The 22,482-nt window shown below is 39.4% G+C and overlaps 7 long non-coding RNA genes across 8 annotated transcripts in view; 4 read left to right on the forward strand and 3 right to left on the reverse strand.

Moving 5' to 3' along the window:
• LOC137487237 (uncharacterized) lies at positions 1 to 8,284 on the reverse strand. Its single transcript, XR_015942202.1, has 5 exons — positions 8,000 to 8,284; positions 5,677 to 5,775; positions 3,485 to 5,512; positions 449 to 547; positions 1 to 279 (listed from the first exon to the last, which is right to left on the reverse strand). It is a non-coding gene; the product is annotated as an uncharacterized LOC137487237 (long non-coding RNA).
• LOC141381567 (uncharacterized) lies at positions 3,328 to 5,412 on the forward strand. Its single transcript, XR_015482538.2, has 3 exons — positions 3,328 to 3,486; positions 3,573 to 3,692; positions 5,270 to 5,412. It is a non-coding gene; the product is annotated as an uncharacterized LOC141381567 (long non-coding RNA).
• On the forward strand, positions 7,036 to 11,199 carry LOC141381576 (uncharacterized). The gene is made up of 3 exons (XR_015482544.2): positions 7,036 to 8,001; positions 8,091 to 8,210; positions 9,792 to 11,199. It is a non-coding gene; the product is annotated as an uncharacterized LOC141381576 (long non-coding RNA).
• On the reverse strand, positions 9,763 to 18,783 carry LOC137491509 (uncharacterized). The gene is made up of 5 exons (XR_015482537.2): positions 18,489 to 18,783; positions 14,718 to 14,816; positions 12,520 to 14,548; positions 10,200 to 10,298; positions 9,763 to 10,034 (listed from the first exon to the last, which is right to left on the reverse strand). It is a non-coding gene; the product is annotated as an uncharacterized LOC137491509 (long non-coding RNA).
• Positions 12,464 to 17,268, forward strand: LOC148679912 (uncharacterized). Its single transcript, XR_015942199.1, has 2 exons — positions 12,464 to 12,731; positions 14,307 to 17,268. It is a non-coding gene; the product is annotated as an uncharacterized LOC148679912 (long non-coding RNA).
• On the forward strand, positions 18,332 to 20,789 carry LOC148679913 (uncharacterized). Of its 2 annotated transcripts, none has more exons than XR_015942193.1 (3): positions 18,332 to 18,490; positions 18,582 to 18,701; positions 20,361 to 20,789. It is a non-coding gene; the product is annotated as an uncharacterized LOC148679913 (long non-coding RNA). The 2 variants fall into 2 exon arrangements; XR_015942194.1 differs by having other exon boundaries at positions 18,621 to 18,701.
• Positions 20,776 to 22,482, reverse strand: part of LOC101885758 (uncharacterized) — a 21,590-nt gene continuing 19,883 nt past the window's right edge. Inside the window, exon 9 of the long non-coding RNA XR_015482516.2 lies at positions 20,776 to 20,874. This is a non-coding gene — a long non-coding RNA (uncharacterized LOC101885758). The remainder of the gene's footprint in view (positions 20,875 to 22,482) is intronic.

Consider the following 22,482-nt stretch of genomic DNA (forward strand, 5'->3'; position numbering starts at 1 on the left):
TTCAGATCTGACATATATTCTTGTTTTATTGAATCAGCTCACACACAGGTCAGCAGTCCAACATCAGTTCCAGCAGGTGTTCAGACAGGAGATCTGTGGCTCTGTGGTAAGAGCGCTGCCCCACGGCATCAGGGGTTGCTGGTATCAGTCCCAGCCAGAACTCTGCGATATGTGTGAATGGTGAGTGAGTGTGAGGCGCGCCTGAAGAAGGGGGGATACCAGTTCGGTCTCCCCCTGGAGCTTCCGGAGCCGTGTCCAGCAGGGGTTATACTTTACAGCCTGCCAAAAAAATTTAAAATGAACTGTATAAAATTCTGGACCTTCGTCCCTTCCCCACCCGTTTCGGTTACCATCATTTACTTTGTAGAGGAGTGACCCTCCACAAAGCAAATGATGGTAACCTACATGTGCAAGACAAACACACAATCACACACATGATCTACATCACCTGTGCAGCAGCAGATGATCATCATCAGTACAGTCAGTGTCTGTCCACACGTCTCTGCTTCTGTTCAACAGGCTTACAGTCCACAACACTTCACTGATCCTGTAGAGTCAACACACAAATACACGCATTATTACACACACTGAATATCTGATCTATCAATAGACAAATAGACAAATATTACATATGTATCAAATATTGCGCCCTCCTGTGGAGATTTCTCTGAACTACACTTTTGCAAATCTTGAATCTGCTGAATTTAAAATATTCGCCCTCTTGTGGGGATTTTTGTGGACTGCACTGCTGCCGCTCTAAAATAAGGAAAGTTTCTCCCTCCTGTGGAGATATTTCTGAATTACACCACTGCGAATTTGATGAATTCTAAATGTTCGCCCTCGTGTGGTGATTTTGGTGAATGACACCACTGCAAATCCAATAGTATGAATTTAAACATGTCGCCCTCCTGTGGAGATATTTCTGAATTACACCTTTGCAGTTCAGTTGATTTGAAAGATTGTGCTAATGTTTTTCCTGAACTTCAGCACAGCAAATGTAAAGCACTGAGATTTCACCTTCCTGTGGCGCAGCTGTAGTTCTGTGTATTTTCCTCCACTGATGCTGACAACCAGAAACAATGGAAGTCTTGAGGTTTAAACTAAAAAAGTAATTATTATTAAATAGAGACTTATCATCAAATGCTAAATATCACACAGTTTTTATGGGGATCTTCAAATGACAGCGAAGCTTGAGTAAACTGAGGTCATCGTGAGCACAGATCTGCTTCCTGTTGAAGCGAGTCGTTTTCTGTCTTCATCTGTTCCAGGAAAGATCAAAATCTGTTCTTGTTGACTCTATTATTATGATTATTTGAATCAGTTTTTAATCTTTGACATGATTTTGATCAGTGACTGAAGTTAAACATGACCTAATGTAGTGAAGTGTTCAGCTGAAGCGTCTGTGTCTGTCAAATCTCTGTTTTCAGGATCTGGGTAATTCTTCAACTACGAGCACTTTTATGTCCTTTGATCAAATATCCAAACATATATATAATTTTGTTCAAATTTCTCTTTTTTGTCAAACTAACAATCAAACCTACTTAAAAAATTTTTAAACCAAAACAAAATGACGGTAAATAAGAGTGTTTTGTATACATGAAAGGCTTGTATCAAGTCAAAGCTAATCAGTGAAGCTATTTTTCATTTTTTTCATAATAAACTGTTGAAATGTCATTTCCATCACCACACACATTATTAAAAACATTTAAAAAGTTCTCATCACACATTAAAGTGTATTCACAATGTATGAGTTTATGCTCTGTTTAATATCCAAATTCAGTTTATTTATTTTCTAATAAGCTCTTAACCAAATTATATAAAGTTTTAGAGTGTGACAGGTGTACAATTCAGCACACAACTAATTTATTTCACTGACAAATGTATAACTATTATTGATATTGTGGAAAGATTTGGTTAAACTAGAAACAAAAATGATCTTAGACAATGTTTGACTGCCATCATTTATGTCATTTACAAATATAAGCTGTATATTGAGATGTGCTGGAATTGACATTTGTTCAGTTCACGATGGAGAAAATGTTTCCCTTCTTATCTAAGTTTGTCCTCTTACAGATCTTAAAACTAGACAAAGTGTTTAAACTTATGAGGCTATGTTACGTTAATTTTGAACAAGTTTTTTTACTCAATTTCACAAGGTTAAAAGTGCCCGTAGTTGAAGAATGGCCCATCTACCAAGCCAGGTCAGAGGTCATGGAGAGCTCTCGAGGGGAACTGGATTCCTGGTGGATTGAAAACAACTGATTGCTGAGTTTTTCTATTTTATGTGTAAATTCTCTGTAAAGTAATTTTCTTTGTATGCAGGAGAGATTTTCTGTCTTAGTGTAAGGCAGGGAGATCGGCCAGCAAACTCAATGCCAGTGTGAAGCCCTCCTGCTGCAGAACCACAAACTATCTCCCGTAAATTCTCTTAATTTTATTTAATCTGCGGCTCAGAGTCTTCTCTTGATCTGACACAGCAGTCGTTTTGGTCTCAACTGTTCATTTCCCTCCTAACAATGTCAAAGTAATTATTAAGGCATACACTCAATCATCTAATCATTCATGGGTCATTATTTGTGCTCACTTTATATTGAACTTCAGCACAAATGCTTGATTAACAATGTGGAAATATCAAACCAATACGAATGTAATATGAAACAATTTCCAGAAGCTGATGATGACAGACTTGATATAAAGTATTGATCAATTAAATGCAAAACATGAATATTGAACCTCCAAGCTTGTGACTTTCTCACCATGATGTTCTTCACTCCAGATGATCATTTAGCCTGTAGGTAATTAATGCGCCACTCATCAATAAAGACACACAGAACTTGTTTGACGAGCTCTTATATTGGGGATGCAGAATGTTTTCATTGCTTACAGATTTAATTGACGCAGACACAAATGATAATTTTACCAACAAAAATACGAACACATTTCCTTTACTAAATGCCGTATAAAGATGACTGGCTGCTTTATTTTCAATCCTATATTGTAGTAAGCCGTTCATTAAGTTTTGCATTATAGGTATTTCTGTTGCTGTATGAAAACGCAATTAGTGGATGAAAAAAAAATCTTGTAAACTCTGCATGAGGCAGATTTGGTCAGTCTTTCTCCAATAGTATCTGCATGCAGACTTGGATTTGCAAGCTGAGACTTCCTATATCAGACTTACAATGTCAGACGCTGTACTCAATGGAGCTAGTGACGTCATTGTGAGGGGTGGGGCTAGGGGTGCGCTTTAAACCGCAGATCCCATTCGCTCCACTAGGCGGCATCAGCGAGCTGCTCTTTTTGTCTGAACACCTTTGACAACAGCAACACAGATCAACACAGGTACACCGTTTTACTGGCGTCAAGTTGAGCTCCAGCAGATGACAGCTCAGTGCCAGACTCATAATGTCAGTCAACAGCACATATTACAGCCTGACAGCGAAGAAAAGCCACACCAAGTGCAAAAATGGAGAGTAACGCGACTCACCTGTAAGTGACTTTGCACTGTTGGTTTAGTTTGTAGTGATGTTGTTGTAGTGTTTGTGTTCAGTCATTGCTCTCTCTCTCCTCTGCAGCAGTGAAGATACACACGTGTGTTTGTTGTGTTTCTGCAGCAGATCTTTGACCTGTTCTCAACAGCTGACGCTCCTCCACACACTCCTCCACATCCAGGCGGATTCACAGCTCCAGTAAAGGTATTTATGAGCTCATATTTCCAGTAGAGAGTCCAGAAAGTGTGTTTGTTGTGCTGCTGCTCTGTCGCGTGTTTGTTGGGGGAGGGACTTTCTGTAGAAAGCATCTGATTGGCCAGATTTGGTGTAGAGTCCTCAATACAGTATGAGGAGACTTTAGAGGTAAATGATGATATTTACAGTGTTTAATTGTGTTTAGTGACATTTAAAGCCCCACAAGCAGCTGTAAGATCATTTGAAACATGTTCATGTGTCTGATTGAAGAATAAGCAGGTTTTTCACATTTTGAATAGTGAAATATAATAATATATTCGCATATGATGCAGTTTACATTTATTTAAAATAACTTACATTTGATATGAATTATTTGTGTTTATTTGTTTTTTTTTTCTCAAAATGTGTAGAATGTGGTCATCCTCACATTGGAGAAAGAAATGTGGGTTTATAAGTGGTGATGGTGTAGTGGTCAGAGCACACATCATGACATCTGAAGCTGTCACAGCATACCTGGGTTCAAATCCAAGCTTGCTGCTTTAATCCTTTTAGATATTCAGAAAAGCAACAAAGTATTTTTATGTTTGAGTTGCCGCTCTAATTACATTACTGATTGCATTTGTGTTGTTGTGAGCTACACATTGAGGTGAGATTCATGCCCAGGCTTCTGCCGTTACCTTATCCACAGCAACCAAGTGTTCTTCCACTAGCCCATCATGGCTTTCATTCTGTCAGCTGCTGTTTGGGACACACTGATTGAATTCCAGTAACCGAAAGTAAAGTAAGCAATAGAGGGATTTGAACCCATGTCCCCTACATGGCAGGCGAAGGCTCATCCACTGAACCACAGGACTTGACATCTGGCAGTAGTTGTTTTGTGAGCCAAATCACAAAGAAGAATATGTCACACCTTGGTCATGATGAAAACAGTGATAAAGCCCCATTAAGACACATTGTTCACCATCTAGACTCAGTGGCTCAAGTCATAAACTATTGATCTTTAATCAAGGAGACCCGGGTTCATACCTCACTATGGCTAACGTCCATCTGAACCTCCTTATACTGACCAGGACCCCCTGATGATGGACGTGAAACCCATGATGGGTCAATAAACACAAGTTCTCTGAGGAAGAGACTCATAAAGACAAGAGTTCAAATCCGACTTGTACCTCAGACTAGCAGAAATGAGATTCGATCCTTCACACTTCTAAATAGCAGGCGAAAGCTCATCCTTTGAGCCACAGGGTTCGACATTTGGCAGCAGGTTTTTTGTGGGCCAAATTACAAAGAAACATGCGTCAAACCTTGGTCGTAATGAGAATAGTGATAAAGCCCCAATACGACATCTTCTTCACTGTCCAGACTCGGTGGCTCAGGTCATAAAGTGTTGATCTTTAATCTAGGAGACCCGGGTTCAATCCTCACTATGACGAATGTCTTACTGGGTTCATTATGTTCACCAAGACGATGGACGCAGATGTGAAACTAATGATGGTTGATGAGTGAATAAACACAAGTTCTCTGAGGAAGAGACTCATAAAGACAAGGGTTCAGATCTGACATATATTCTTGTTTTATTGAATCAGCTCACACACAGGTCAGCAGTCCAACATCAGTTCCAGCAAGTGTTCAGACATGGAGATCTGTGGCTCTGTGGTAAGAGCGCTGCCCCACGGCTTCAGGGGTTGCTGGTTCAAGGCCAGCCAGAACTCTGCGATATGTGTGAATGGTGAGTGAGTGTGAGGCGCGCCTGAAGAAGGGGGGATACCAGTTCGGTCTCCCCCTGGAGCTTCCGGAGCCGTGTCCAGCAGGGGTTATACTTTACAGCCCTGCAAAAAATTTAAAATGAACTGTATAAAAATTCTGGACCTGCGTCCCTTCCCCACCCATTTCGGTTACCATCATTTACTTTCTAGAGGAGTGACCCTCCACAAAGCAAATGATGGTAACCGACATGTGGAACAGACACAATCACACACATGATCTACATCACCTGTGCAGCAGCAGATGATCGTCATCAGTACAGTCAGTGTCTGTCCACACGTCTCTGCTTCTGTTCAACAGGTTTACAGTCCACAACACTTCACTGATCCTGTAGAGTCGACACAAATACACACATTATTACACACACACTGAATATCTGATCTAACAATAGACAAATATACTAATATTACATTTGTATCAAATATTGCGCCCTCCTGTGGAGATTGTTATGAATTACACCTTTGCAAATCTTGAACCAATGAATTTAAAATATTCGCTATAACAGCGCCTTCTTGTGGGGATTTTTGTGGACTGCACTGCTGCCGTTCTAAAAGAATGAAAGTTTCTCCCTCCTGTGGAGATATTTCTGAATTACACCACTGCAAATCTCATTGACTGAATGTAAACATGTCGCCCTCCTGTGGAGTTTTTTCTGAATTACACCTTTGCAGATTTATTGATTTGAAAGATTGTGGTGATTTTTGTGGATTTCAGCACAGTAAATGTAGGTAAAGTCTAGATCGGATATGAGGCCGGCCGGGAGTGCAATATGCACATTAATAAAGCAGCATTTTTTTGACACTGTATAACAATAATTAATATTTTCACAGTACTGTGAGGTTTGGGTTTAGGGTTGGGGTGGGGGTAGACGTTAATAAAATACAACAAATGAGAAAGTTAATAAATAATAGAAATAATTCACGTTAACTTCTGGCCGCAAACGTATCTGCTCTAGCAACAACCGTAAATGTAAAGCACTGAGATTTCTCCTTCCTGTGGTGCAGCTGTAGTTGTGTGTATTTTTATCCACTGATGCTGACAACCGACATTTTATTGCCCTCGTGTGGAGATTTCCCAGAATTACACCATAACAAATCTTATGAGTTTAAAATATTATAATATATATTACTCTTGTGCTGATGTTTGTGAACTGCACTGCTGCTGTTATAAAATAATGAAGTTAAAAGTTTCACGCTTGTGAAGATATTTCTGAATTACACCTTTGCAAATTGAAGGATTCTGAGGTGCTGCATATTCTGCATTGATTCAATAAGTTTAATTGTTCTCTGATATTTAGTAGGTTTGTGATTTATTTAGGTAAACCTCCAGAAACAGTTTAATATGCTCATTCATTTCCTATAAAATATGACTAGGGTCAGAAGGTTCATATCAACCATATTTATGAATTTGAGTAAGCTGTGATCTGACTTGCGGCCTGCATTATTGTGTTATGGATAATTTTAGGCTACATTATAATTAAACTTAACAAAAGAGACCGACAGAGATTTATTCTGTTGTATTTTGAAGCTCTGATATAAAACAGGCAGAATTAACATCAACCTCTGCTTCAACTGTTGGTGTTTAATAAAGTCTATTGCAGTTCTTTCACTACAGAAAGTTTACAGTAATAGCAAAGTGATTGACGATTTTTAAATGTGCATTTTGTAGTATGTACACACTTATACTCAGCAGACTACAAAATACTCTTATAGAGATCAAAATGGCAGAGGACTGAGCAGTGCATTGAATGTGGATAATATGAATGTGTTTGTGAATCAGCTGTTCACAGTAGACTGTAAACAAACACAGTGAAACTCTGCTATTGGACATCTCCACTGATTTATTTATTCTTCAGGACTCAAATTCTTAAATTTGACTTAAACATTTTGCAGCATCCATAGAAACATCTGAAATGTTTATTTGACAAGCACATACCAACTTCATCTGCAGTAAAGACAGTAAAACAAATCAATACAGCTTCAGCTGCTCTCTGTTTAAAGTCACATTTTCTCAGTTCAAGCGGACATTTAATGATCAGTTTGTTTATGTTTTACATTTTATTCAACAATATTTTTATGTTGAGCCTGAAATCAATAGTTTTTTTGAAAATTGTTTCATATTTTATTGATAATTATTTGATATTTCCACACTGTCAATCAAAAATATGCCCTGAAACTCTAAATATAGTGAGAAAATTAACCATTTACGAATGATTAGATGTTTGAGTTCATGCTTTAAACATTAAAAATTAGTTAAACACACAGACATGTAGCAAAACTGTGCTCACGATGATCTGAGGTTAATTCCTGCCTCTCTGCCGATCCTGATTTAAATAGTATTTATTTATTCAGCGAGCTGCTCTTTTAGTCTGAACACCTTTGACAACAGCGACACCAGATCAACACAGGTACACCGTTTCACTGGTGTAATGTTGAGCTCCAGCAGATGACAGCTCAGTGCCAGACTCATAATGTCAGTCAACAGCAGATATTACAGCCAGACAGCAAAGACAAGCCACACCAAGTGCAGAAATGGAGAGTAACGCGACTCACCTGTAAGTGACTTTGCTCTGTTGGTTTAGTTTGTAGTGATGTTGTTGTAGTGTTTGTGTTCAGTCATTGCTCTCTCTCTCCTCCTCTGCAGCAGTGAAGATACACACGTGTGTTTGTTGTGTTTGTGCTGCAGATCTTTGACCTGTTCTCAACAGCTGACGCTCCTCCACACACTCCTCCACATCCAGGCGGATTCACAGCTCCAGTAAAGGTATTTATGAGCTCATATTTCCAGTAGAGAGTCCAGAAAGTGTGTTTGTTGTGCTGCTGCTCTGTCGCGTGTTTGTTGGGGGAGGGACTTTCTGTAGAGAGCATGTGATTGGCCAGATTTGGTGTAGAGTCCTCAGTACAGTATGAGGAGACTTTAGAGGTAAATGATGATATTTACAGTGTTTAATTGTGTTTAGTGACATTTAAAGCCCCACAAGCAGCTGTAAGATCATTTAACATATGGTTGATGTGTTTGATTGAAGAATAAGCAGGTTTTTCACATTTTGAATAGTGAAATATAATAATATATTCGCATATGATGCAGTTTACATTTATTTAAAATAACTTACATTTGATATGAATTATTTGTGTTTATTTGTTTTTTTTTCTCAAAATGTGTAGAATGTGGTTATCCTCACATTGGAGAAAGAAATGTGGGTTTATATGTGTGTGGTGATGGTGAAGTGGTCAGAGCACACATCATGACATCTGAAGCTGTCACAGCATACTTGGGTTCAAATCCAAGCTTGTTGCTTTTAACCTTTTAGATATTCAGAAAAGCAACAAAGTATTTTTATGTGTGAGTTCCCGCTCTAATTACATTGCTGATTGCATTTGTGTTGTTGTGAACTACACATTGATGTGAGTTTCGTACCCAGGCCTCTGCCGTTACCTTATCCACAGCAACCAAGTGTTCATCCACTAGCCCATCATGGCTTTCATTCTGTCAGCTGCTGTTTGGGACACACTGATTGAATTCCAGTAACCGAAAGTAAAGTAAGCAATAGAGGGATTTGAACCCATGTCTCCTGCATGGCAGGCAATGGCTCATCCACTGAACCACAAGACTTGACATCTGGCAGTAGTTGTTTTGTGAGCCAAATCACAAAGAAGAATATGTCAAACCTTGGTCACGATGAAAACAGTGATAAAGCCCCATTCAGACAGATTGTTCACCATCTAGACTCAGTGGCTCAAGTCATAAACTATTGATCTTTAATCAAGGAGACCCGGGTTCAAACCTCACTATGGCTAACGTCCATGTGAACCTCCTTATACTGACCAGGACCCCCTGATGATGGACGTGAAACCCATGATGGGTGAATAAACACAAGTTCTCTGAGGAAGAGACTCATAAAGACAAGAGTTCAAATCCGACTTGTACCTCAGACTAGCAGAAATGAGATTCGATCCTTCACACTTCTAAATAGCAGGCGAAAGCTCATCCTTTGAGCCACAGGGTTTGACATTTGGCAGCAGGTTTTTCGTGGGCCAAATTACAAAGAAACATGCGTCAAACCTTGGTCGTAATGAGAATAGTGATAAAGCCCCAATACGACATCTTCTTCACTGTCCAGACTCGGTGGCTCAGGTCATAAAGTGTTGATCTTTAATCTAGGAGACCCGGGTTCAATCCTCACTATGACTAATGTCTTATTGGGTTCATTATGTTCACCAAGACGATGGACGCAGATGTGAAACTAATGATGGTTGATGAGTGAATAAACACAAGTTCTCTGAGGAAGACACTCATAAAGACAAGGGTTCAGATCTGACATATATTCTTGTTTTATTGAATCAGCTCACACACAGGTCAGCAGTCCAACATCAGTTCCAGCAAGAATTCAGACATGGAGATCTGTGGCTCTGTGGTAAGAGCGCTGCCCCACGGCTTCAGGGGTTGCTGGTATCGGTCCCAGCCAGAACTCTGCGATATGTGTGAATGGTGAGTGACTGTGAGGCGCGCCTGAAGAAGGGGGGATACCAGTTCGGTCTCCCCCTGGAGCTTCCAGAGCCGTGTCCAGCAGGGGTTATACTTTACAGCCTGGCAAAAAATTTAAAATGAACTGTATAAAAATTCTGGACCTGCGTCCCTTCCCCACCCGTTTCGGTTACCATCATTTACTTTGTAGAGGAGTGACCCTCCACAAAGCAAATGATGGTAACCGACATGTGGAACAGACACAATCACACACATGATCTACATCACCTGTGCAGCAGCAGATGATCGTCATCAGTACAGTCAGTGTCTGTCCACACGTCTCTGCTTCTGTTCAACAGGTTTACAGTCCACAACACGTCACTGATCCTGTAGAGTCGACACAAATACACACATTATTACACACACACTGAATATCTGATCTAACAATAGACAAATATACTAATATTACATTTGTATCAAATATTGTGCCCTCCTGTGGAGATTGTTATGAATTACACCTTTGCAAATCTTGAACCAATGAATTTAAAATATTCGCTATAACAGCGCCCTCTTGTGGGGATTTTTGTGGACTGCACTGCTGCCGTTCTAAAAGAATGAAAGTTTCTCCCTCCTGTGGAGATATTTCTGAATTACACCACTGCAAATCTCATTGACTGAATGTAAACATGTCGCCCTCCTGTGGAGTTTTCTGAATTACACCTTTGCAGATTTATTGATTTGAAAGATTGTGGTGATTTTTGTGGATTTCAGCACAGTAAATGTAGGTAAAGTCTAGATCGGATATCCGGCCGGCCGGGAGTGCAATATGCACATTAATAAAGCAGCATTTTTTTGACACTGTATAACAATAATTAATATTTTCACAGTACTGTGAGGTTTGGGTTTAGGGTTGGGGTGGGGGTAGACGTTAATAAAATACAACAAATGAGAAAGTTAATAAATAATAGAAATAATTCACGTTAACTTCTGGCCGCAAACGTATCCGCTCTAGCAACAACCGTAAATGTAAAGCACTGAGATTTCTCCTTCTTGTGGTGCAGCTGTAGTTGTGTGTATTTTTATCCACTGATGCTGACAACCGACATTTTATTGCCCTCGTGTGGAGATTTCCCAGAATTACACCATAACAAATCTTATGAGTTTAAAATATTATAATATATATTACTCTTGTGCTGATGTTTGTGAACTGCACTGCTGCTGTTATAAAATAATGAAGTTAAACATTTCACGCTTGTGAAGATATTTCTGAATTACACCTTTGCAAATTGAAGGATTCTGAGGTGCTGCATATTCTGCATTGATTCAATAAGTTTAATTGTTCTCTGATATTTAGTAGGTTTGTGATTTATTTAGGTAAACCTCCAGAAACAGTTTAATATGCTCATTCATTTCCTATAAAATATGACTAGGGTCAGAAGGTTCATATCAACCATATTTATGAATTTGAGTTAGCTGTGATCTGACTTGCGGCCTGCATTATTGTGTTATGGATAAATTTAGGCTACATTATAATTAAACTTAACAAAAGAGACCGACAGAGATTTATTCTGTTGTATTTTGAAGCTCTGATATAAAACAGGCAGAATTAACATCAACCTCTGCTTCAACTGTTGGTGTTTAATAAAGTCTATTGCAGTTCTTTCACTTCAGAAAGTTTACAGTAATAGCCGAGTGATTGACGATTTTTAAATGTGCATTTTGTAGTATGTACACACTTATACTCAGCAGACTACAAAATACTCTTATAGAGATCAAAATGGCAGAGGACTGAGCAGTGCATTGAATGTGGATAATATGAATGTGTTTGTGAATCAGCTGTTCACAGTAGACTGTAAACAAACACAGTGAAACTCTGCTATTGGACATCTCCACTGATTTATTTATTCTTCAGGACTCAAATTCTTAAATTTGACTTAAAAATTTTGCAGCATCCATAGAAACATCTGAAATGTTTATTTGACAAGCACATACCAACTTCATCTGCAGTAAAGACAGTAAAACAAATCAATACAGCTTCAGCTGCTCTCTGTTTAAAGTCACATTTTCTCAGTTCAAGCGGACATTTAATGATCAGTTTGTTTATGTTTTACATTTTATTCAACAATATTTTTATGTTGAGCCTGAAATCAATAGTTTTTTTGAAAATTGTTTCATATTTTATTGATAATTATTTGATATTTCCACACTGTCAATCAAAAATATGCCCTGAAACTCTAAATATAGTGAGAAAATTAACCATTTACGAATGATTAGATGTTTGAGTTCATGCTTTAAACATTAAAAATTAGTTAAACACACAGACATGTAGCAAAACTGTGCTCACGATGATCTGAGGTTAATTCCTGCCTCTCTGCCGATCCTGATTTAAATAGTATTTATTTATTCAGCGAGCTGCTCTTTTAGTCTGAACACCTTTGACAACAGCGACACAGATCAACACAGGTACACCATTTCACTGGTGTAAAGTTGAGCTCCAGCAGATGACAGCTCAGTGCCAGACTCATAATGTCAGTCAACAGCAGATTTTACAGCCAGACAGCAAAGACAAGCCACACCAAGTGAAGAAATGGAGAGTAACGCGACTCACCTGTAAGTGACTTTGCTCTGTTGGTTTAGTTTGTAGTGATGTTGTTGTAGTGTTTGTGTTCAGTCATTGCTCTCTCTCTCTCTCCTCTGCAGCAGTGAAGATACACACGTGTGTTTGTTGTGTTTCTGCTGCAGATCTTTGACCTGTTTTCAACAGCTGACGCTCCTCCACACACTCCTCCACATCCAGGCGGATTCACAGCTCCAGTAAAGGTATTTATGAGCTCATATTTCCAGTAGAGAGTCCAGAAAGTGTGTTTGTTGTGCTGCTGCTCTGTCGCGTGTATGTTGGGGGAGGGACTTTCTGTAGAAAGCATGTGATTGGCCAGATTTGGTGTAGAGTCATCAGTACAGTATGAGGAGACTTTAGAGGTAAATGATGATATTTACAGTGTTTAATTGTGTTTAGTGACATTTAAAGCCCCACAAGCAGCTGTAAGATCATTTAACATATGGTTGATGTGTTTGATTGAAGAATAAGCAGGTTTTTCACATTTTGAATAGTGAAATATAATAATATATTCGCATATGATGCAGTTTACATTTATTTAAAATAACTTACATTTGATATGAATTATTTGTGTTTATTTGTTTTTTTTTCTCAAAATGTGTAGAATGTGGTCATCCTCACATTGGAGAAAGAAATGTGGGTTTATATGTGGTGATGGTGAAGTGGTCAGAGCACACATCATGACATCTGAAGCTGTCACAGCATACCTGGGTTCAAATCCAAGCTTGTTGCTTTTAACCTTTTATATATTCAGAAAAGCAACAAAGTATTTTTATGTGTGAGTTCCCGCTCTAATTACATTGCTGATTGAATTTGTGTTGTTGTGAACTACACATTGAGGTGAGTTTCGTGCCCAGGCCTCTGCCATTACCTTATCCACAGCAACCAAGTGTTCTTCCACTAGCCCATCATGGCTTTCATTCTGTCAGCTGCTGTTTGGGACACACTGATTGAATTCCAGTAACCGAAAGTAAAGTAAGCAATAGTGGGATTTGAACCCATGTCTCCTGCATGGCAGGCGAAGGCTCATCCACTGAACCACAGGACTTACATCCAGCGATAGTTGTTTTGTGAGCCAAATTACAAAGAAATATTTGTCACACCTTGGTCATGATGAAAACAGTGATAAAGCCCCTATCAGACACATTGTTCACCATCTAGACTCAGTGGCTCAAGTCATAAACTATTGATCTTTAATCAAGGAGACCCGGGTTCAAACCTCACTATGGCTAACGTCCATCTGAATCTCATTATACTGACCAGGAGCCCCTGATGATGGAACGAAACCCATGATGGGTGAATAAACACAAGTTCTCTGAGGAAGAGACTCATAAAGACAAGAGTTCAAATCCGACTTGCACCTCAGACTAGCAGAAATGAGAATCGATCCTTCACACTTCTAAATAGCAGGCGAAAGCTCATCCTTTGAGCCACAGGGTTTGACATTTGGCAGAAGGTTTTTCGTGGGCCAAATTACAAAGAAACATGCGTCAAACCTGGGTCGTTATGAGAATAGTGATAAAGCCCCAATACGACATCTTCTTCACTGTCCAGACTCAGTGGCTCAGGTCATAAAGTGTTGATCTTTAATCTAGGAGACCTGGGTTCAATTCTCACTATGACTAATGTCTTACTGGGTTCATTATGTTCACCAAGACGATGGACACAGATGTGAAACTAATGATGGTTGATGAGTGAATAAACACAAGTTCTCTGAGGAAGAGACTCATAAAGACAAGGGTTCAGATCTGACATATATTCTTGTTTTATTGAATCAGCTCACACACAGGTCAGCAGTCCAACATCAGTTCCAGCAGGTGTTCAGACAGGAGATCTGTGGCTCTGTGGTAAGAGCGCTGCCCCACGGCTTCAGGGGTTGCTGGTATCGGTCCCAGCCAGAACTCTGCGATATGTGTGAATGGTGAGTGAGTGTGAGGCGCGCCTGAAGAAGGGGGGATACCAGTTCGGTCTCCCCCTGGAGCTTCCGGAGCCGTGTCCAGCAGGGGTTATACTTTACAGCCTGCCAAAAAATTTTAAATGAACTGTATAAAAATTCTGGACCTTCGTCCCTTCCCCACCCGTTTCGGTTACCATCATTTACTTTGTAGAGGAGTGACCCTCCACAAAGCAAATGATGGTAACCGACATGTGCAAGACAAACACACACAATCACACATGATCTACATCACCTGTGCAGCAGCAGATGATCGTCATCAGTACAGTCAGTGTCTGTCCACACGTCTCTGCTTCTGTTCAACAGGTTTACAGTCCACAACACGTCACTGATCCTGTAGAGTCGACACACAAATACACACATTATTACACACACACTGAATATCTGATCTAACAATAGACAAATAGACAAATATTAGATCAGTATCAAATATTGCGCCCTCCTGTGGAGATTTCTCTGAACTACACTTTTGCAAATCTTGAATTTACTGAATTTGAAATATTCGCCCTCTTGTGGGGATTTTTGTGGACTGCACTGCTGCCGCTCTAAAATAAGGAAAGTTTCTCCCTCCTGTGGAGATATTTCTGAATTACACCACTGCCAATTTGATGAATTTAAAATATTCGCCCTCGTGTGGTGATTTTGGTGTAAGACACCACTATAAATCCAATTGAATGAGTTTCAACATGTCGCCCTCCTGTGGAGATTTTCCTGAATTACACCTTTGCAGATGTGTTGATTTGAAAGTTTGTGTTGATGTTTTTCCTGAACTTCAGCTCAGTAAATGTAAAGCACTGAGATTTCATCTTTCTGTGGCGCAGCTGTAGTCGTGTTCATTTTCATCCACTGATGCTGACAACCACAAACATTTTAATGTGTAAAAGGAAGCAGGAAGTCTTGAGGTTTAAACAAAAAAGGAATTATTATTAAATAAAGAAATATCATCAAATGCTAAACATTAGACAATTTTTAACGGGGTCTTCAGATGACAGCGAGACAGTAAACTGAGGTCATCGTGAGCACAGATCTGCTGCATGTTGAAGCGAGTCGTTTTCTGTCTTCATCTGTTTCAGGAAAGATCAAAATCTGTTCTTGTTGACTTTATTATTACGATTATTTGAATCAGTTTTTAATCTTTGACATGATTTTGATCAGTGAATGAAGTTAAACATGACCTAATGTAGTGATGTGTTCAGTTAAAGCGTCCGTCTCTGTCAAATCTGTTTTCAGGATCTACTAAGCCAGGTCAGAGGTCATGGAGAGCTCTCGAGTGGATCTGGATTCCTGCTGGATTGGAAACAACTGTTTCCTGAGTTATTTGTCATGTTATGTGTTAATTCTGTTTAAAGTCATTTCCTTTGTGTGCAGGAGAGACTTTCTGTGTAGCAGCAGCTGCCAGTCTGCATGTAGATTGCACCAGTATTAACCAGTTTCCAATAAGACGGCTGAGAGTACAAGAAACAGCCTTGAGGATGAAACAGGTGGTTCTATGTAGAGCTGCACGATATTGGAAATATGTCACATTGTGATATTTAGTTTTCTGTGATTTATATTGTGATACGAGTACAAATTCACCAGGGGTCCGTTCTTCGTACGTGGATTATTCAGTTAGCTGGATTTGGATATTGACGATTTGACACGATCCAGGATCGTTTCGTTCCTCAAAGCTGATCCGAGAGTTGTTGTCATAGCAACAGTTCTGCTAGGTTAAACCTGATTGGGAGCAGGTTCAATTCATATAAACAGGAGTAGATCGGCTCAGTTCAAGCAAAGATACTACAGAAAGTGTTCCGAATTCTGATATTTTCTTACAGTAGTAGTTATATACACTTGGGAAAATGGTAGATATTTTTTAACTATATATATAAAGTTATAGTCATTAATAAAATAAATAAAGTTATACATATTAATAAAACGTATGCAATCTGCACCCTCGAAATGAAAGTACAAAGAGGGCCACCTTGTGGTTCAAAGAGAAAACTTATTGATATGAACTTTTTAGATCACTTTAGTACAAATTGTGTATAATAGAAATGCACAATATGTGACTTTTTTTAAAGCAATAATACATTTATGCAGTCATAAACATGTTTTGATAGTTAATATGCCGGTGATTTGATGCTTCACAAAAGTTGCAGACGCCTTTACCAATATGAAAATGCTTTTGTAAACAACCAGTTATTCTTTACACCGATTAAGAAACGGCTACTATAATAAGAAAATCTTTTCTAAATGTAGAGCTAAATACACTGATTTGCATTGAAATACATGATGAATACTCATGACGCATGAAAGTGTAAAGCCTGCAGCTCATAACAAATGTGGAAGGTTATTGCGTGTCATATTTAACAAGCCGTTTACTGCTAATTTGATGTAATTTTGCTCACATGGATAATTGAATATTAATCAGATGATGTCATTACGCTGCTGTGCCGTCAGCCAATCGTTGCATTGCTGATCATGATTTCGAGGATTGATAGATCTGTACTTCACAACACACGCAGCGATCTCAGATCAGTTCATCCAGACATTCTAATCTGATTCGCGAACTTGTTTGAAGAACCAAATTAGCGAGAGATCAGTTATCAAGATTTAAAGATCCAGGATCTGCCAAATAATCTTAGATCATTTAAGCGAGGTACGAAGAACGGACCCCAGATGACCTGAACGGCTCTATGTGTACAGCATTAATCATTTTAGATGGATTGGGATGATTCTGTTGGGGAGAGCATCTGCATAAATTTAATTAACAATCTACAAGCATAGATAAATGCAGTGGAGAAGAAGATAGAGATGGAATAATCTGTGTTTTACTGTTTTCTTAAGAGTCTCAAGGGGCTCGCACACTGGATGCGGCATTTCTATCAGGGTATGCACACGGGCGGCAAGTCTGCGGCTGCTCATGGCGCCCAGCTACTATTTAGGAGGACATAGTTCATATATCTGCCACAGCACAGAGAGACATCTGAGTCGTTTCTTATTAAATAACATTCCACTGTGTGCGTCTGGTGTGCGATACCTCCAACTGTCATGTGCACGCCGCGTTGCAGCACTGAGGGGCCCATCAAGTGTGAGACGCCCTTCACAGTACTCGGGTACAGTGACTGAATAATCAAATGTAAAATAACACTGCACAGTCTAGATAACCTAATCCAATGCATTACTTTTAAAGTTACTAATGAAAGAATTTCTTAGGCCTGAAAATCCTCACACAGCCACAGAGCTCAAAAACAGCCCAAATTCTTGATTAACAATGTGAAAATATCAAACAAATATGAATGTAACATAAATCAATTCCCAAAAGCCGATGATGACAGACTTGACATCAAATATTAATAAATGAAATGCAAAACATGAATATTGTACTGTAAAGCTTGTGACTTTCTCCCCTTTTCTTCACTCCAGATTATCATTTAGCCTGTGTGTAATGAATGCGCCTCTCATCAATAAACACACTTTTAATGAAATATGATCATAAACGCCATATAAAGATGACTGGCTGCTTTTTAAAGATCATATATTGTAGTAAGCCGTTAAAGTTTTGAATTATACGTATTTCTGTAGCTGTATGAAAACGCAACGAGTGAATGAAAAACATCTTATGAACTCTGCAGCAGGCAGATTTGATCTGTCTTTCTCCAATAGTATCTGGATGCTGACTCTGATTTGTAAACTGAAGCTGCATATCTCAGATTTACAATGTCAGACACAATGCACTCAATGGAGCTAGTGACGTCACAGTAACAGGTGGGGTTAGGTGTGCGCATTAAAGCGCAGTTTCCATCCGCTCCACTAGGCGGCATTAGCGAGCTGCTCTTTAAGCCTGAACACCTTTGACAACAGCGACACAGATCAACACAGGTACACCGTTTTACTGGCGTCAAGTTGAGCTCCAGCAGATGACAGCTCAGTGCCAGACTCATAATGTCAGTCAACAGCACATATTACAGCCAAACAGCGAAGACAAGCCACACCAAGTCCAGAAATGGAGAGTAACGCGACTCACCTGTAAGTGACTTTGTTCTGTTGGTTTAGTTTGTAGTGATGTTGTTGTAGTGTTTGTGTTCAGGCATTGCTCTCTCTCTCTCCTCCTCTGCAGCAGTGAAGATACACACGTGTGTTTGTTGTGTTTCTGTAGCAGATCTTTGACCTGTTCTCAACAGCTGACGCTCCTCCACACACTCCTCCACATCCAGGCGGATTCACAGCTCCAGTAAAGGTATTTATGAGCTCATATTTCCAGTAGAGAGTCCAGAAAGTGTGTTTGTTGTGCTGCTGCTCTGTCGCGTGTATGTTGGGGGAGGGACTTTCTGTAGAAAGCATGTGATTGGCCAGATTTGGTGTAGAGTCCTCAGTACAGTATGAGGAGACTTTAGAATTAAATTATGATATTTACAGTGTTTAATTGTGTTTAGTGACATTTAAAGCCCCACAAGCAGCTGTAAGATCATTTAACATATGGTTGATGTGTTTGACTGAAGAATAAGCAGGTTTTTCACATTTTGAACACTGAAATGTAATAATATACTAGCATATGATGCAGTTTACATTAATTTTGAATAATTTACATTTAATATTAATTATTTGTGCTTATTTAGTTTTTTTTTTTCAAAGTGTGTAAATGTGGTCATCCTCACATTGGAGAAAGAAGTGTTGGTTTGTGTGTGTGCTGATGGTGTAGTGGTCAGAGCACACAGCCTGAGAAGTGAAGTTCTCACAGCACACCTGGGTTCAAATCCAAGCCCTGTTACTGCTCTTTACTGCTGATTCAAGAACAAAAAAACAAAAGCATTTATACTCAGTTGTGCTCCCGCACCGATTACTTTGCTGTGATCCACACATGCGAAGTGGGTTTCGTTCCCTAGTCTCTGCTGTAATCATGTCCTCACTGAAAGTGTGTGTTTATCCACTAGCCCATCATGGCTTTCCTGCTTCCTGGGCCAATTTGTCTGACTAAATCCCAGCAAATGACAGTAAAGTAAGCAATAGTGGGATTTGAACCCAGGTCTCCTGCATGAAAACACATTGCTTTATGACTTGAGCCACTGAGATTGTAGAATATTGATGTCTTTAAATTGGTCTTATTGAGATTTTTAGAGAGACTTGATGTAGTTGTAACAAGGGCGGGTTTCGATCCTTCCCTTTCCTGAATGGCAGCCAGACACTCTTCCACTGAACCACAGGGCTTGACTTTTGTCAATAGTTTATTTGTGAGCCAAATTAGAAAGAAATTTATCTCAGATCTTGGTTGAAATTAAGAAATAGATAAAGCCTCATTCAGACATCTGCTGCCCCATCCAGACTCAGTGGCTCAGGTCATAATGTATTGACCTTTAATCAAAGAGACCCGGGTTCAATCCTTACTATGGCTGATGTCCATCTTGACCTCATTATATTGACCAGGAGCTCCTGATGATGGACGTGAAACACATGATGGGTGAATAAACACAAGTTCTCTGAGGAAGAGACTCATAAAGACAAGAGTTCACGTCTGACTTGTACCTCAGACTAGCAGAAATGAGATTCGATCCTTCACACTTCTAAATAGCAGGCGAAAGCTCATCCTTTGAGCCACAGAGCTTGACATTTGGTGTTAATGATTTAGTGAGCCAAAATACAAAGAAATATCTGCCAAACCTTGGTCAGGATGAAATTGGTAATAAAGCCCCATTCAGATATTGACTCCACCATCTAGACTCAGTGGCTCAGGTCATAATGTGATGAGCTTTAATCAAGGAGACCCGGGTTCAAACCTCACTATGGCTAATGTCCAACTAAAGCTTATTATGTTCACCAGGAATAAACACAAGTTCTCTGAGGAAGAGACTCATAAAGACAAGGGTTCAGATCTGACATATATCTTGTTTTATTGAATCAGCTCACACACAGGTCAGCAGTCCAACATCAGTTCCAGCAGGTGTTCAGTCAGGAGATCTGTGGCTCTGTGGTAAGAGCGCTGCCCCACGGCTTCAGGGGTTGCTGGTATCGGTCCCAGCCAGAACTCTGCGATATGTGTGAATGGTGAGTGAGTGTGAGGCGCGCCTGAAGAAGGGGGGATACCAGTTCGGTCTCCCCCTGGAGCTTCCGGAGCCGTGTCCAGCAGGGGTTATACTTTACAGCCTGCCAAAAAATTTTAAATGAACTGTATAAAAATTCTGGACCTTCGTCCCTTCCCCACCCGTTTCGGTTACCATCATTTACTTTGTAGAGGAGTGACCCTCCACAAAGCAAATGATGGTAACCGACATGTGCAAGACAAACACACACACACAATCACACATGATCTACATCACCTGTGCAGCAGCAGATGATCATCATCAGTACAGTCAGTGTCTGTCCACACGTCTCTGCTTCTGTTCAACAGGTTTACAGTCCACAACACGTCACTGATCCTGTAGAGTCGACACACAAATACACACATTATTACACACGCTGAATATCTGATCTAACAATAGACAAATAGACAAATATTAGATCAGTATCAAATATCGCGCCCTCCTGTGGAGATTTCTCTGAACTACACTTTTGCAAATCTTGAATTTACTGGATTTAAAACATTCGCCCTCGTGTGGTGATTTTGGTGTAAGACACCACTATAAATCTAATTGAATGAGTTTCAACATGTCGCCCTCCTGTGGAGATTTTCCTGAATTACACCTTTGCAGATGTGTTGATTTGAAAGTTTGTGTTGATTTTTTTCCTGAACTTCAGCTCAGTAAATGTAAAGCACTGAGATTTCATCTTTCTGTGGCGCAGCTGTAGTCGTGTTTATTTTCATCCACTGATGCTGACAACCACAAACATTTTAATGTGTAAAAGGAAGCAGGAAGTCTTGAGGTTTAAACAAAAAAGGAAATTATTATTAAATAAAGAAATATCAAATGCTAAACATTAGACAATTTTTATGGGGATCTTCAGATGACAGCGAGACAGTAAACTGAGGTCACCGTGAGCACAGATCTGCTGCATGTTGAAGCGAGTCGTTTTCTGTCTTCATCTGTTCCAGGAAAGATCAAAATCTGTTCTTGTTGACTTTATTATTACGATTATTTAAATCAGTTTTTAATCTTTGACATGATTTTTATCAGTGAATGAAGTTAAACATGACCTAATGTAGTGATGTGTTCAGTTAAAGCGTCCGTCTCTGTCAAATCTGTTTTCAGGATCTACTAAGCCAGGTCAGAGGTCATGGAGAGCTCTCGAGTGGATCTGGATTCCTGCTGGATTGGAAACAACTGTTTCCTGAGTTATTTGTCATGTTATGTGTTAATTCTGTTTAAAGTCATTTCCTTTGTGTGCAGGAGAGACTTTCTGTGTAGCAGCAGCTGCCAGTCTGCATGTAGATTACACCAGTATTAACCAGTTTCCAATAAGACGGCTGAGAGTACAAGAAACAGCCTTGAGGATGAAACAGGTGGTTCTATGTAGAGCTGCACGATATTGGAAATATGTCACGTTGTGATATTTAGTTTTCTGTGATTTATATTGTGATACGAGTACAAATTCACCAGGGGTCCGTTCTTCGTACGTGGATTACTCAGTTAGCTGGATTTGGATATTGACGATTTGACACGATCCAGGATCGTTTCGTTCCTCAAAGCTGATCTGAGAGTTGTTGTCATAGCAACAGTTCTGCTAGGTTAAACCTGATTGGGAGCAGGTTCAATTCATATAAACAGGATTAGATCGGCTCAGTTCAAGCAAAGATACTACAGAAAGTGTTCCGAATTCTGATATTTTCTTACAGTAGTAGTTATATACACTTGGGAAAATGGTACATATTTTTTAACTATATATATAAAGTTATAGTCATTAATAAAATAAATAAAGTTATACATATTAATAAAACGTATGCAATCTGCACCCTCGAAATAAAAGTACAAAGACGGCCACCTTCTGGTGCAAAGAGAAAACTTATTGATATGAACTTTTTAGATCGCTTTAGTACAAATTGTGTATAATAGAAATGCACAATATGTGACTTTTTTTTAAAGCAATAA

This window comes from Danio rerio, chromosome 4, assembly GCF_052040795.2.
Source record: "Danio rerio strain M-AB ecotype USA chromosome 4, GRCz13ab, whole genome shotgun sequence".
Taxonomy (NCBI): domain Eukaryota; kingdom Metazoa; phylum Chordata; class Actinopteri; order Cypriniformes; family Danionidae; genus Danio; species Danio rerio.